Raw genomic sequence first — 12773 nt, 5'->3', positions numbered from 1 at the left:
GGTATCATCTAATGATACCCGAGAATGTGCTGTGGATCTGAATGCTAATAAGCGTTCCACTGCACGTCGTACATCGTCTCCTATAATCATACCGTTCGAAAAGTGACTTTGAAGTTCAATTATGTCGGACGGTACATCATCTACATCATTATTGTACCATTCTTCCCTCAAAAAGTTACACATTTCCTCAAATACGAATCTCTGCGTAGGCTCATTAAACTGAGAAAACGTATCAAAGACTACGCGTGGAGTGTAATTAGCAGGATGTCTTATCCACCTATGTGCCATTGTTACTAACGTCTCTTTCTCCCTACCACTAGGGATCTGACTCCGTCTCTGAGGAGTTTCAGATGAATCAGACGAAAATAACGGACCAGAAAGAGGTGAATTAAGAGTAGCAACAGAGTTAGGAACACGCTTACGAACAGAAGGGGAAAGAAAAACAGGGGCAACAACACTAGAGGTGAAGGAAGGCATAGTAGGAACGGACAAGGTAGTTGGAGTAGCAGAAACAACAGTCTGCGAAGGTACAGGTACAGGAGCAGTAGGAACAAGAACAGGTGGTGGAACAAACGTAGGGTTAACAGCGGGCTGGCCCGCAGCCGCTGGAGCAACAAGAGGAACAACAGGAGGAGCTATAGGAGGAGCTACAGGAGCAGTAGCACCCTGTACATAAGGAGGTGGTGATTTCATCAAGTATGATAACAAGGAATCCTCCTTCAAATCTTCTTCTTTCTTTTCTAGATTATTCGGTAAAACTGGGTAACATTTATCTATTTTCATGTGATGCAATCTAGTAGCGATTTCCATATCTTTTTCTTCTTTGTCTTGTCTACATTCTTTTATAGCTTGCATTATAGGAACGAACTCTTGTTTTTGATTCTTTTTAAGTTGTTTGATTTCTTTCTGCTTGGCCTCCTTACGCCATATCCGAAAGGAATCAAACATAGCTGGCCTAGCTTTCTTTAAAAATAATTTAGCCTCAAGATTATCTAAAATCGAAAGTTCAAAAGTTCCGTGTGGTGGCCATCTAAGGTCACCGTCTTTCTTTGTATAGCGGATCCAGTAATCATTATATATTATAGGACCCACCCCATGTCGACTATAAAGATCATGTATCGGAGTTCCAACTGGAGGTATCGGACATGAGTCCTCCAACCGGGAATCCATTGCGCAACATTTGAAAATACGAAACAAATCACTATGGCTAGGCATCGTGCACACTAACCTAGTATCAAACTTCAAGGATTACCGAAGCAATGAAACTTCGTGTAAGTCAAAAACCCTCGGTTTTTGGCAATTGCAACTGTCAAATAATACTAAGAACCAATACTAAGAACCACAAATGCAATGGAACCATGCAATACAACAAAGCCTTAAGGCTATCACAAAGCTCGGAGAGCTAACCACAAAGCCTGAGGAGGCTATTACAAAGCTCAGTGAGCTATTACCACAAAGCCTTAAAGGCTAACCACAAAGCTTTCAAAAGCTAGAACAACCACTAAGGACTGGGAGCGACCCACAAATACTTAACTCAGAACTTCAATGGCGTCACCAGGAAGGCCCGTCTATCGTCTCGCTTGTACATAAGGTCTACGCCGGGCGTCGAAGACAGGTCGACAGTCAGGGCATCGGTCCGCCGCAGCCGTCAGGAGGCGGGAATCTTCGCAGGGAAAAACTTCGGGCCACTTATTTCGATAACAGGATCGATGAAGCGGGGTGCACCTTCCCTCGGAGATTTCACACGAAGTTCCTCACGATCATCAGGCTTTGGACCGGACCGGTACCGCTGAAGTCGCCCCACGTTGGGCACCAACTGAAGGACTGGACTTTTTAACAGTACCAGCGGTGCCAGGGAACAACACCTATAACCTTCATGGGATACCTGTTTCGGCGCACAAACTACAGAGACACGGGACACTTCCTTCGGCGTCAAAGATTCAAGGTTTATTACTGCAGGGAACACAGAAGTCACGACAAGTACAACACGTGCAACTTGGGGAGACTGCTTCAAATTGGTTCTGTGGATCGCTCCTTTTATACAAAATTAACTCATAGGACAACATGGTACACAAAAGTTTACAACCTGGTTCCCATAATTATCCCCCAGAGGGGTCGCTTTGGTCACTTTGGTACACATAAGGTCCGGAACATAAGTGCGGAAACATTTGGCGGTTCCCAACTGTAAAAACCCATCTTCCCAACATTAGTGAATTCTAATCGGCAGTAAAACAGATCGAAATAGGGACAAGGACAGGTGCAGAGGAAGATGGAGACAGTGGGGGATTGAAAAGAGTGTGAAAGGGGAGGTATCGGGAAACACGAGATACAGGCATCAAAGGGACGTGCCTAATGAGATGCACGGCTGAGACAATAAACCGGACGGCAAGATGAGCCTCGAGCGGGGCCATCTGCCTTACAGTATCATCCCCCTCATCGTAAAAGATATTTACAAAGTACATGTGTCTTCCACAAATATCCTGAGAGTCCCAGGGTGACGAAGCGGACAGTGTCCGTTCGCTGGCTACTTGAGGGCAAGAGACAAAATGGATGCCGTATCTAAGATGGAACCCGTGGGTACAAATGAAAAACCCGCATATCAAACGAACGGTTTAAGTTAGCACAGCGAAACTGCGCACACTTACTAAACTCGTCATTTGCGGTTCTTAGATACCAGACTCGACCATATTCGTGCGAGTCGAAAACATCACTAAAAATTGTCACGGAACCTCACAGCAACGGTATGATATGGGCCCCACTGAAATGTTCAGGTATGTGCAGATTCGTCACGCCCACCTTCAAGCCATTCCGCCTGACACCACACTTCCAGAATCATCACCTTTGGAAGACAGGTTATTGACGGAATTTATGGAACAGAGGGCGACCTCTCTTACGTACAAGAAACTGGTTAACAATCTGGCAATCCCCACGCAGAAACTTAGAGAGAGGTGGGTTGAGGATGTAGGAGACATGGATGACACTGAGTGGAATGAGGCGCTGGCGTCACCAAGGTAAGTGGGCATATCGGCTAGGTTCAGATTAGTCCAACTCAAGATCTTACACCGCACCTATTACACCAGAACACTTCTACACAGGATACAGAGGGCGCCACACCCCTTCTGTCTAAGAGGCTGTGGGGAGGAGGGTACATTACTCCATACACTCTGGGACTGCCCATTGATCCAGGAAGTCTGGAGACAAATCATGCGCACGATATCCCAAGTCCTTGGGGTGTCACTTCTCCCTGAACCCCGTAAGTGCCTATTGAACGTTTGGGACCCTACAGACCTGAGCAGGTATGGAAAGTTGTGGGTCACGTTAGCTGTGACAGTAGCGAAAAGAGACATTGCACAGAAGTGGGGAGCCCCAGACGTGCCTACGGTACATGGCTGGATTCGAAATATGGACATACTGCTGGTGAAGGAGAGGGCGGTGTATGTGTTGCGGGCTTGTCCCCGTAAATGGAATAAAGTGTGGTTGCCTTGGAACAAATACAGGGGGGAGCCATATGCACCCTTGCCAGAGGACGAAGATATGGAGTCGGATGATGAAGATGAATAGGTGGGAGGGACTGATATGTGCTACTGTGAGTTGTGGTGGGATGGGGCGGGACCTGGAAGACACCAATGAACACATATACGGACTATGTGCAATAGGTGGGGACTTGTCTGTGCATGGCTACAACGTTCTCGTGAGATGATGACACTTGTTAGGTTTTCACAGTTGAGATTTTAGTTCTATTTGCCGACTTTGCCAAGCATTCAGGGCTGTAGGCTAAATGGCCGAATTGCGCACTGGACCGGCACGAAAAGTTTTGTCGGATACGCATGACTGTTGAGCTATACTGTTTATTCCGTTTTCGTCTGTACTTGTATGGTTATCGCAAACGTTTGCAAATGATGAGACTTCGCCGGCTCCTGATTTGCTTTAAGGAATAATGAAGAACTATAAATCAATGATGTGAATGTACATGTTTTTCTATGCCTTATTGAAAATAAAATGTTTTAAAAAAAAAAAAAAATTAGGGAATTGAGAGAGTACCCATAGGAGTTAAGTGAAAAGTGTGGGACTCCGTCACCTGCTGACGGGTTATACCACACACCAATTTAGCAGCAAGCATACATGTCTGTATATTAAAATCCCCTGTTAATAAAACAAAACAATTTGAAGAACTGGTTTGTAAAAATATATCTAAATCCGCCTCTAAAGAAGTAACAACCTTACTACATGTGAAATCAAAAATATTATTAGAAAAATGAATTAAAACCAGGTGAGATCTGCCTGAAAAGGACAGTCAAACAAGTTTGAGATAGGGTGAGGCAGTAAACGATCTCCTAATAACCGCGGGTAACACATTTGAAATTGGAATTTAACCCTTTAGGTGCTGCCGTCGGCCAACGGTCGTCACGGGCACTACCTCCCCAGTGCTGCGTGCGACCGCTGGACGTCCAGTTCAGCACTGGATAATGGACAGCGCAGCACTGGGGAGGTTTGTTTACTAGCTCCTAAGGTGTTAAAGACCACCTTTTGGCCAACCTGATAATGATGGAGCAGCGGGCTTACAAATAGAAGAGAATCCTTCCATGTAGTGGGGGACTACATCCCAGGTTTCCTGAAGATAAATCACATGAGAGGTGGAGGAAATATGGACTCAGCCTGGGGCATCTAGCTTGTTTTTAAAACCAAATATGTTCCATGATGTATCACTTAGCACTTTTAAGAGTTTGGTATTTGGCAGCTATGTGCAGTCAGGCAGAGTCAGCACCTCCTCTAGGCAAGAATGGTGGGGGTCGTAGGCCCACCCCAGCCATGGCACAACAACAAGAACGGAAGTCTGAATGTCCCACCCTACAGGAATCACTTAGTGCTTTTAAGCGCTTTATGTTTGATAGCCATATACAGGCAGGCAGAAGCCTCCTGGCCAGAAAGCTGAAGGAAGTAGTCCCACCCCAGCCACGGCACCACAACAAGAATGGAGGTCTGAATGCACAGGAGACTCAAGTGTGACAGTGTGCTTACAGGCGTCCAAGCCCATGGAGTATGCATGGGGTGTCTGGTACTCGCGCTCAACGCAAGATATGGCAGTTTCTCACACCCTTCTCTGTCAGTGTCTTTAATAATGACTGCATCCAGTCTGTTCTACAGGCCATGTCCAGTGCCTGCCAAGAGTGGTTCTAGCAAAATGCAGAAGCGTGAAAAAGCAGAAGGATGCTAAGCTAGGTATTCTTCTTCTCCTGCCTGGAAGGCAACATTCTTTTGCAGATTAAGGCGTAGCTAGTCTTGAATCTGTTCCTTTCCATTTTGGTTGCCTTTCCAGTATTTGTGGCCTGAAAATCATCATCCAGGATTATGCTAACCATTTTACCTGTGGTTTAATTTTCTGCTTGTACCATTTATAAGGAGGCTTTGCCTTGAGATGTATGCCTTGTGAAACATTCATTCCCTAATTTATTATCACATTCATCACTCACTTTGAAGCCTTTTCATCCCTGATATTTGCTCTATTTTTCAGCATCTGGATCACTTATTTGAATTCTCTAGTGGTGAAGATCTTAATCTTGACTCCTTCTCCTTCCTGGTTAAGGGTGGTCATTCATCACCTGCAATTGAGAATCCACAAGATTGTCAAGAAAATGTGTTTCCTTTGTGTTTTTTTCCTAATAATTGGAATAAGGAAACACATGGCATTTTTTAGATGAATAGTTATTGCATGGTGATACAGTGGCTCGTAGAAGAAGTCACCCTTTCTTCGGGTAATCAGAAAAAACACTTGGGGGGCCTTCTCTGCATCCAGTCCTTGACATCAGGTTATCCATATTTGTGCTGCATCAAAGAGTAAGCTCCTGCTGTGGTGCATCTCTCAATCTTCCAATTGCCAACAACCAATAATTGGTGCCAGCCACGCGGATTCCAAATAACAACCGACGGCGGTAATCCTGTGATCCATGAGACCACTACAGCCCGGAAAGGGGAGGAAGCACTCACTTTACAACCAAAGACATGCGCCCACCACATATTCAAGTGAGTCATGAGTGAAAGAAAGGAGTTATTCTTTGGATCCACGCAGATGCAAAGATAGCAACAGGCACCAGAGAGGCATAAACCCAAATCAGTTCTCTGCAATAAGCAGTGTGCTCTTTGTTTCTCATGTGCTTTGCAGAGATGTAAGTGTCATTTATTTGGCTGCCCTTTAACTCTTTCCTTAACTTCCATTTTTCTTAGAGTTTTTAACTTGTGATATTCAGTATTTCAAATGTTCCAGCTCTGATTTCTATGCAAGAGATGAAGAGCTTGAGTCGAAAGAGTGCAACTCCCTCTGGCCCATAAAAGTAAGAATGTTATGGCATGTGTTTGCCGGTCAGTGCACTGTTTGCAGTCAAGCTTGCATGCAGAGGGTATTCTGTGACATGTTATGAGACCCAGAGAGGCTCTTTGGACTAGAGTCCAGCATGACCATAACAGCGTCCGCGTATAGGCTAATGCGGTGCTCCTCCCCCTCCATGGGAATCCCCTTAATCCGGCCGTGGTCTCTGATGTGCTGGGCAAATGGCTCCATGCATAAAGCAAACAAAAAGGGAGATAAGGAACAGCCCTGCCTAGTGCTTCTACCAATAAGGAACTTTTCAGAACTCATTCTGTTGACTCTGACATACGCCTGTGGTGCCTTATAAGCACTAAAAACCAAGGCCCGAAAGCGTTCCCCAAAACCAAAATGCTCCAGTGTGGCAGTGAAAAAAGGCCAGTGGACCCGATCAAAGGCCTTTTCTGCATCCACTGTAAGCAACATACTGCAGCCTTATTTACGGTGAGCTTTGTCGATGGCATGTAAAAGTCTTTTGGTGCTGTCTGCGCAGAGCCTGTGTGGAACAAAGCTGGCCTGGTCGGGGTGTATGAGACCCTGCATGAGAGGGTTAAGGCAAGATGCCAGTATTCCTGTGAAGAGTTTAGAGTCAGAGTTAAGAAGCGAAATTGGATGATAGTTCGCACAAAGTGTGGGGTCTTTCCCTGGCTTCGGGATAACGGTTATGGTAGCATCCAGCATGGACGCTGGAAGGGAGCCTGAGTCAGTTATGGAATTGAAAAGATTGGTGAGGATTGGGGCAAGCTCAGGGCAGAAGGTCTTATAAAACCCGGCGGGAAAGCCATCTGGGCTAGGGGACTTCAGCAGCTTTTGTCTGGCTAATGCCGAAACTACTTCCTCCACTCTAATAGGGAAGTCGAGTGATGACGCCAAGTCATCAGTGAGCTTAGTAACAGTAGAGGTAGGCAGATAGTCGGTAATATCATCGAATGAGCTGGTCTGTGCGGTGTATAGGGAGGAATAAAAGAGTCTAAAGTGTTCAGCAATGGAATTGTCCTCTGTAAGGTCAGTACCCCTCTCTGTCCGTAACGTTCATATTGTGTTAGCTAAGCGTTGGGCACGCAATTTAGCAGCCAAAAGCCTACCACTTTTGTTACTACTATGATAATACAAATGCTTGAGGTGAAGCAAGCTGAATTCCGCCCTGTCTAAGTCCAACCCGGCCAACTGTTTCCTGGCAGATTCCAATTGGCGCCACACTCTTGGAACCCATGTGCGATGATGAATCCCCTCCAACTCCCTAACTTTAGTTTGGAGTACTGCCCGTTTCCGGTCCTTATTGTCAGCAGCTGCCAGGGAGATAAATTCTCCCCTGACAACAGCCTTCATTGCGTCCCAAACAACAGCCAGAGGAAACTACGAGGTGCCATTAGTGGCCAGATAGTCAGTGATAACTTTCCTGATCTTCCCCGGGGTCTCTGGTTTGCTTAAAAAGGTCTCCTGTAAGCACCACTGTCTTCTAACCTGTTGGTGGAAGGGAGGCCTGAACTCTAAAACAAGCGCAGAGTGGTCAGAGAGGGTGCGCGGATCAATCTCCACTGAAGTAGAGAGCCTAAGGAAATACTGAGAGCCCATGAAGTAATCAATTCTAGTGTAGGTCCTGTGTGCATGAGAGAAGAAAGCGAAGTCCCTAGAATTTGGGAGGTTGTCCATGACCAGATTGAGGTCGCCACCTATTAGTATGAGGCGGTCATGCAAAAGGAGTGAATAAGCCAGAGCGTCCCGAATAAAACGTTCCTGCCCCTTGTTTGGGGTATATATGGTGCCAAATGCCAAAAGGCGACTCTTGAGTTTCGCCAGTTTGGGACCAATTAAACCCCTAAAGAGGTGTGAAAAAAGGATAGCCACCCTGCCCTTCTTACGGCCAGGGGAGGAAAAGAGTTGTTGCGGGAATTTCCTGGATTTAAGCCGGTGAGCGTCCCCGGGCAAGAGGTGAGTCTTCTACAAGAGACAGATGTCTACCCCCGAATTCTCTAGACAGGAGAGGATGGCCCTCCATTTAACGGGATTGTTTAGGCCCTTTACGTCAAGGGAGAGAACCTTCAGCCTACCGTGGGGCGCCATACTAGGGGAAAGAGAGTATACCATGTCAAGGGGCCTAGCCCTCAGTCTGCCCTCTCAGCAAAGGTACCCCATGAGTGCCCTGAAACCCACAAAGCGTAACCTGAGGTGTCCGTAGGTGTGTCAAGCACCAGTGCTCGGTGCAGAGGTACTTGGTGTGTAAACAATAGACATAAAAAGAACCACCACAAACATAACCAGACAGTAAGAAAAATAGAATCTCTGGGGGGAATAAGCCCTGGAAAGGTGTCCCCTCCCACCCACGAGGAAAGGTCCGGATGGGGTCGATCATGGCCAAAGTCAGTCCGAGCACTGCCCCTTCCTGAGGCTCAAACTGCAACCAACAGGCCTCCGAGGCCCTCGAAATGGGCCCTGTAGGATCAGTCTGTCTTTCCCACCGAGGACCTTCCGGTAATGCTCTCCAGGACTGCCTTGCGTTCTTGGACGATGACCTCGGGGTTCGGCATTGAAAGTTTCTTGCCCCTCCGTCTTCTCCGCTGCATCTCCCAGCACCCACCTCCCGCCCCTGGCTCGTCCACGCTCCCAGCTTGAGATTCTGGCTGTGCGATCTTAAGGAGGGCATATGCTGCTTGGAGCGAAGGTTTCTGGCAAGTCTGACCTTCCCAATCGAAAAGTAGACGAAAAGGGTAGTCCCAAGCATAGGGGATGCCAAGGCTGCGAAGATGCAATGTCACTGGGTGGAATTGTCGCCGCTTCTGGAGGGTTACACCAGAGAGGTCCTGATACAGTTGGAGGGAGTGGCCCCGAAAGCTAATGGAATCGGACCCCCGGACAGATCGCAGGATATGTTCCTTCATGGGGAAGCTGTGGACACAGGCCAGGATGTCTGGCCTGTTGGAGGCACGGGGGAGTCCGACCCCGTGCACACAGTCAAGGTGTATCTCAGAGACGGGTACATCCTCCAAGATCTGTGGGTAGAGGGCCTTGACAAACTCCTCAACATTTCCTGCCTCCACTGAGATCGGCACATTCTGAATCCTCACATTGTTGCGTCTCGACCTGTTCTCCAGGTCTTCAGCATGTGCCTGTAAATCAATCTGTCCATCAGAGAGGCAAATTATTTCTTGGCGGAGAACTCAATTTATTCACCACTAGCAGTGTTGTTGGATTCCAAGGAGTCCACTCTGTCCCCAATCTCTAAGACATCACATGGGACGGCCTGCAAGTCCTTAGCCAGGTCGTTCTTGATCTGCTGGAGGTCTTCCTTCAGCGACAGGAAAGGTGCGTCCATATAGGAGCGAGTGATGGGGCTTCCCCATCTAAGCCTCCCTCTGGGGCCAAATATTTCGCCCAGAGATGTGAGCGCTCTTGGTGTGGGGGTTTAGCAAGCATGTCCTTGATAGTACGCTCCCTCTTAGCCCTGGCATTGGTCATCTTGGAGGCCAAGATGGGCTCCGAGGGCGCTAGGGCGACGGACAGGTAAGTAGTCCAAAGGCAGCGTGGAGTGTTCCAACCTGTGGGGCACCAGAAGAAATCGCCAGCACAGAGCTCACCAGCAGGGACCCCAAAGGCATCTGTTACTAAGGGGAGCCCCAAAGGGAGAACCCCTGAGTCACCACGGGCAGTGGGAGGGCGCAACAGCCTGGGCCTCAGAGAAGGCGCTAGGAGCCAATGAAGCATTAGGTCCCCTCAGAGTCCAGTCCCACCGCCGGGGCTCTTCCAAGCTCGGCCCCACGCCACCCAGCCACACACTGCCAATGAATACTGGAGGCCACTAAGTCAGCACTCCCCCAGGCCCTCACCACGATTCACTAACTAGCACCTTTCTCTGGCAATAAGGGCCGAGACGAAGGGGGGAGGCTGCCAGATGTGCGGTAATGAGAGGGGCGACCGCTACCTCCAGGAGGATCTGCCTTACCTTCAAAGTCCACCAAGGAGGGCCAAGCGCCGCCGCCTCTCCGCCGCCTCTAGGCCCCGCAGGAGAAGGCCGTTGGCAATGCAGCTACAGGCGGCTGTTCCGACGACGACCCTACCTCCAAGGGCCGCCACGTGAGAAATGGATGGGGGCCAGTGAGCAGGCGTGGACGTCATGGAGGCTTCACACTCCATCCGCTGGGCCTCAGCTCCCATTCACGTCCCACCGAGCCACAGCGGAAGTGTGGCCAGCCCTGCTTACTTGGGTCCAGGCGAGCCGGCTCGTCAGCGCTGGTGCTTCGTCCGAGCCCCCGCAACGGCCTCCAAAAACCCCTCCGGGCCGTCCAATGTGGTGGAGAATATTCGGTGCCGAGCTGCAGCAAATGGGCCCCCCCAGGACCCCGGGGTGCTGCGATGTAGGTGCGAAAATCCAGGCCCGGAGGGGAACGATTGCAAAGCACTTCCGCTCACGCAGCCATCTTGGCCACTCCACCCATTTGCCTGCTTAGAAAGAGGATACTTCTTCACTCTAGGTAAGGTAGCACCTTCCTTTAATGTAATTCTGAATGGTGTAGCAGTACGAATAAGACTACATCAATGGACCATTAGTCCACAAGGTGTCTGGTACATGGGGCAAATCTGCTTCCCTAACGGAATCAAAAACTATACCTGGTGTGGGCATCCTTACTTCTAATACTGTCCTCAATGGTATGTCTGGTATGTCATTTTGAAAGACAACAACTGTTTTCATGGAATCATCACAAAACAGTTGGTCATCCATTTTTCTTAATTCAATGAAGATAACACATTCCCATAAGACAATATTATGGTCACTGGTCGTTAGAGCTCCATAAGTTGGTATCACCTCTAAAGCTTCTATTTGCAGTATTAATTCAGCATTAGGCATCCAAGAGTCTTGCCAGTGTTGCCAAAATAGAAAATCTTTAGGTTACTCTTGTGTCTCTGCTATGATTGTATACACTGCCATAGTAGATGCATCCATATCTGCAGGTCATGCTCTTATCTTACCTTCGGTAGAGGAATCTACTGTTAATGCCATGATCTTGGACGGTACTATTACAAGATACTGGGCTAACCCATACAAAACCCATAGGACCTGGGTAACATGTGGTATGTAAAACAGTATGGTCCTACTGGTACGTGAGCAATGACATATGCAACATTTAATTTGAGCTTTAGGTGAGCGAAAAACAAACACAAAAGGCAACACAATAAATGAAATGCACTTAATGAAGAGTCAAATAATCAGATTCAGTTTTTGTGTCATGATTCCTTAGTCATAATTCAGCAAAGGAATACATCAAATAATTGTATAAAGGTTGCTCCAAAAAGAACAGATGTGTTTCAGATGGTGCTCAAGAGCGCAGTGATATGGAGAAGGTGATGAAAGGATTAATACAAAGGTAGCCTGTCTACAGGATTTTGTACAGTCTCTTATTTCTCCTTGTTCAGAACGGAGTGGTGTGTATTTAGAACAAACCACCCCACACAGGTATCGATAATCAGTCCCGGCTTGTTGGTCTAAAAAAGTCAACGTTTTGACCCGACTGTTGCATAAGGTGACTTAGATCCTAGCATACCGGTCTTCATCAGGACAGAGAGAAGTGCGATGAAATGTAGGGCAACCTCACAATGGTGCAAGCGCACCATGTGATGCGGGAGGTGTAGAATTAATGTGCATTCTCCCCTAGCAATTTTCAAGTGTGGTAGGAAACTTTGAAGCATCTTTGTCTTCCCATGTAGGTGTTCACCTTAAATGCTAATTAAATGTTGCATTTGTCATTGCTGCCCTACCAGTAGGACCCTACTGTTTTATGATCCTGGAAGTAGCACTCCAGGGGTAGAACAAATCATGGTCCCATCAGATTCAAAATGAATAGTCATATTTAACTTGGCCTTAAGAGTGTCCAATGAGCTGTTGGAAAGCAGAGGGTCTCCCTCTCTAATACAGGATCTTGTTGCTCCTGTATCTTTGAGGAATAAATACCTTTTGTCATTGATAGCTACTGTCACAGTGGGTTCCCCATCTGGCCTCTATGTCACTGACAATAATGGACACATATAAATACTCTATGGTTACCATCCTTGTGTATATCCTCCCACAGAATTAATCTGGTAAGGATTCCCTCCTCTCACAATTACACCTCCTTGTCCACTTTGAGGTGGAGTCACCATTGGGAGTGTTTGGTAGTTTTGCTAAGGCGGCACCTGTTGTCCTCGAGGCATTACTGGTGGCTGCATATTTTGTGATGGTGTCTGAGGCACATATATGATTTGCAGATTTGGCTGTGGCTGTACTATTGTGGTTCCTGGCTGATTGTAAATTCCTACTCTTCCATTTTGTTCATCCCATCTCTTAGTTCTAAAGTCTCTAATGAAATGTCCAAACCTCTGACAACAATGACCTACTTAATCCATCCTTTGATGCCGTAGCCTACCTCTTCCTATTCCTCCG

Source organism: Lissotriton helveticus, chromosome 6 (assembly GCF_964261635.1).
Source record: "Lissotriton helveticus chromosome 6, aLisHel1.1, whole genome shotgun sequence".
Lineage (NCBI taxonomy): Eukaryota > Metazoa > Chordata > Amphibia > Caudata > Salamandridae > Lissotriton > Lissotriton helveticus.
Note: the sequence above shows the minus strand (reverse complement) of the source record.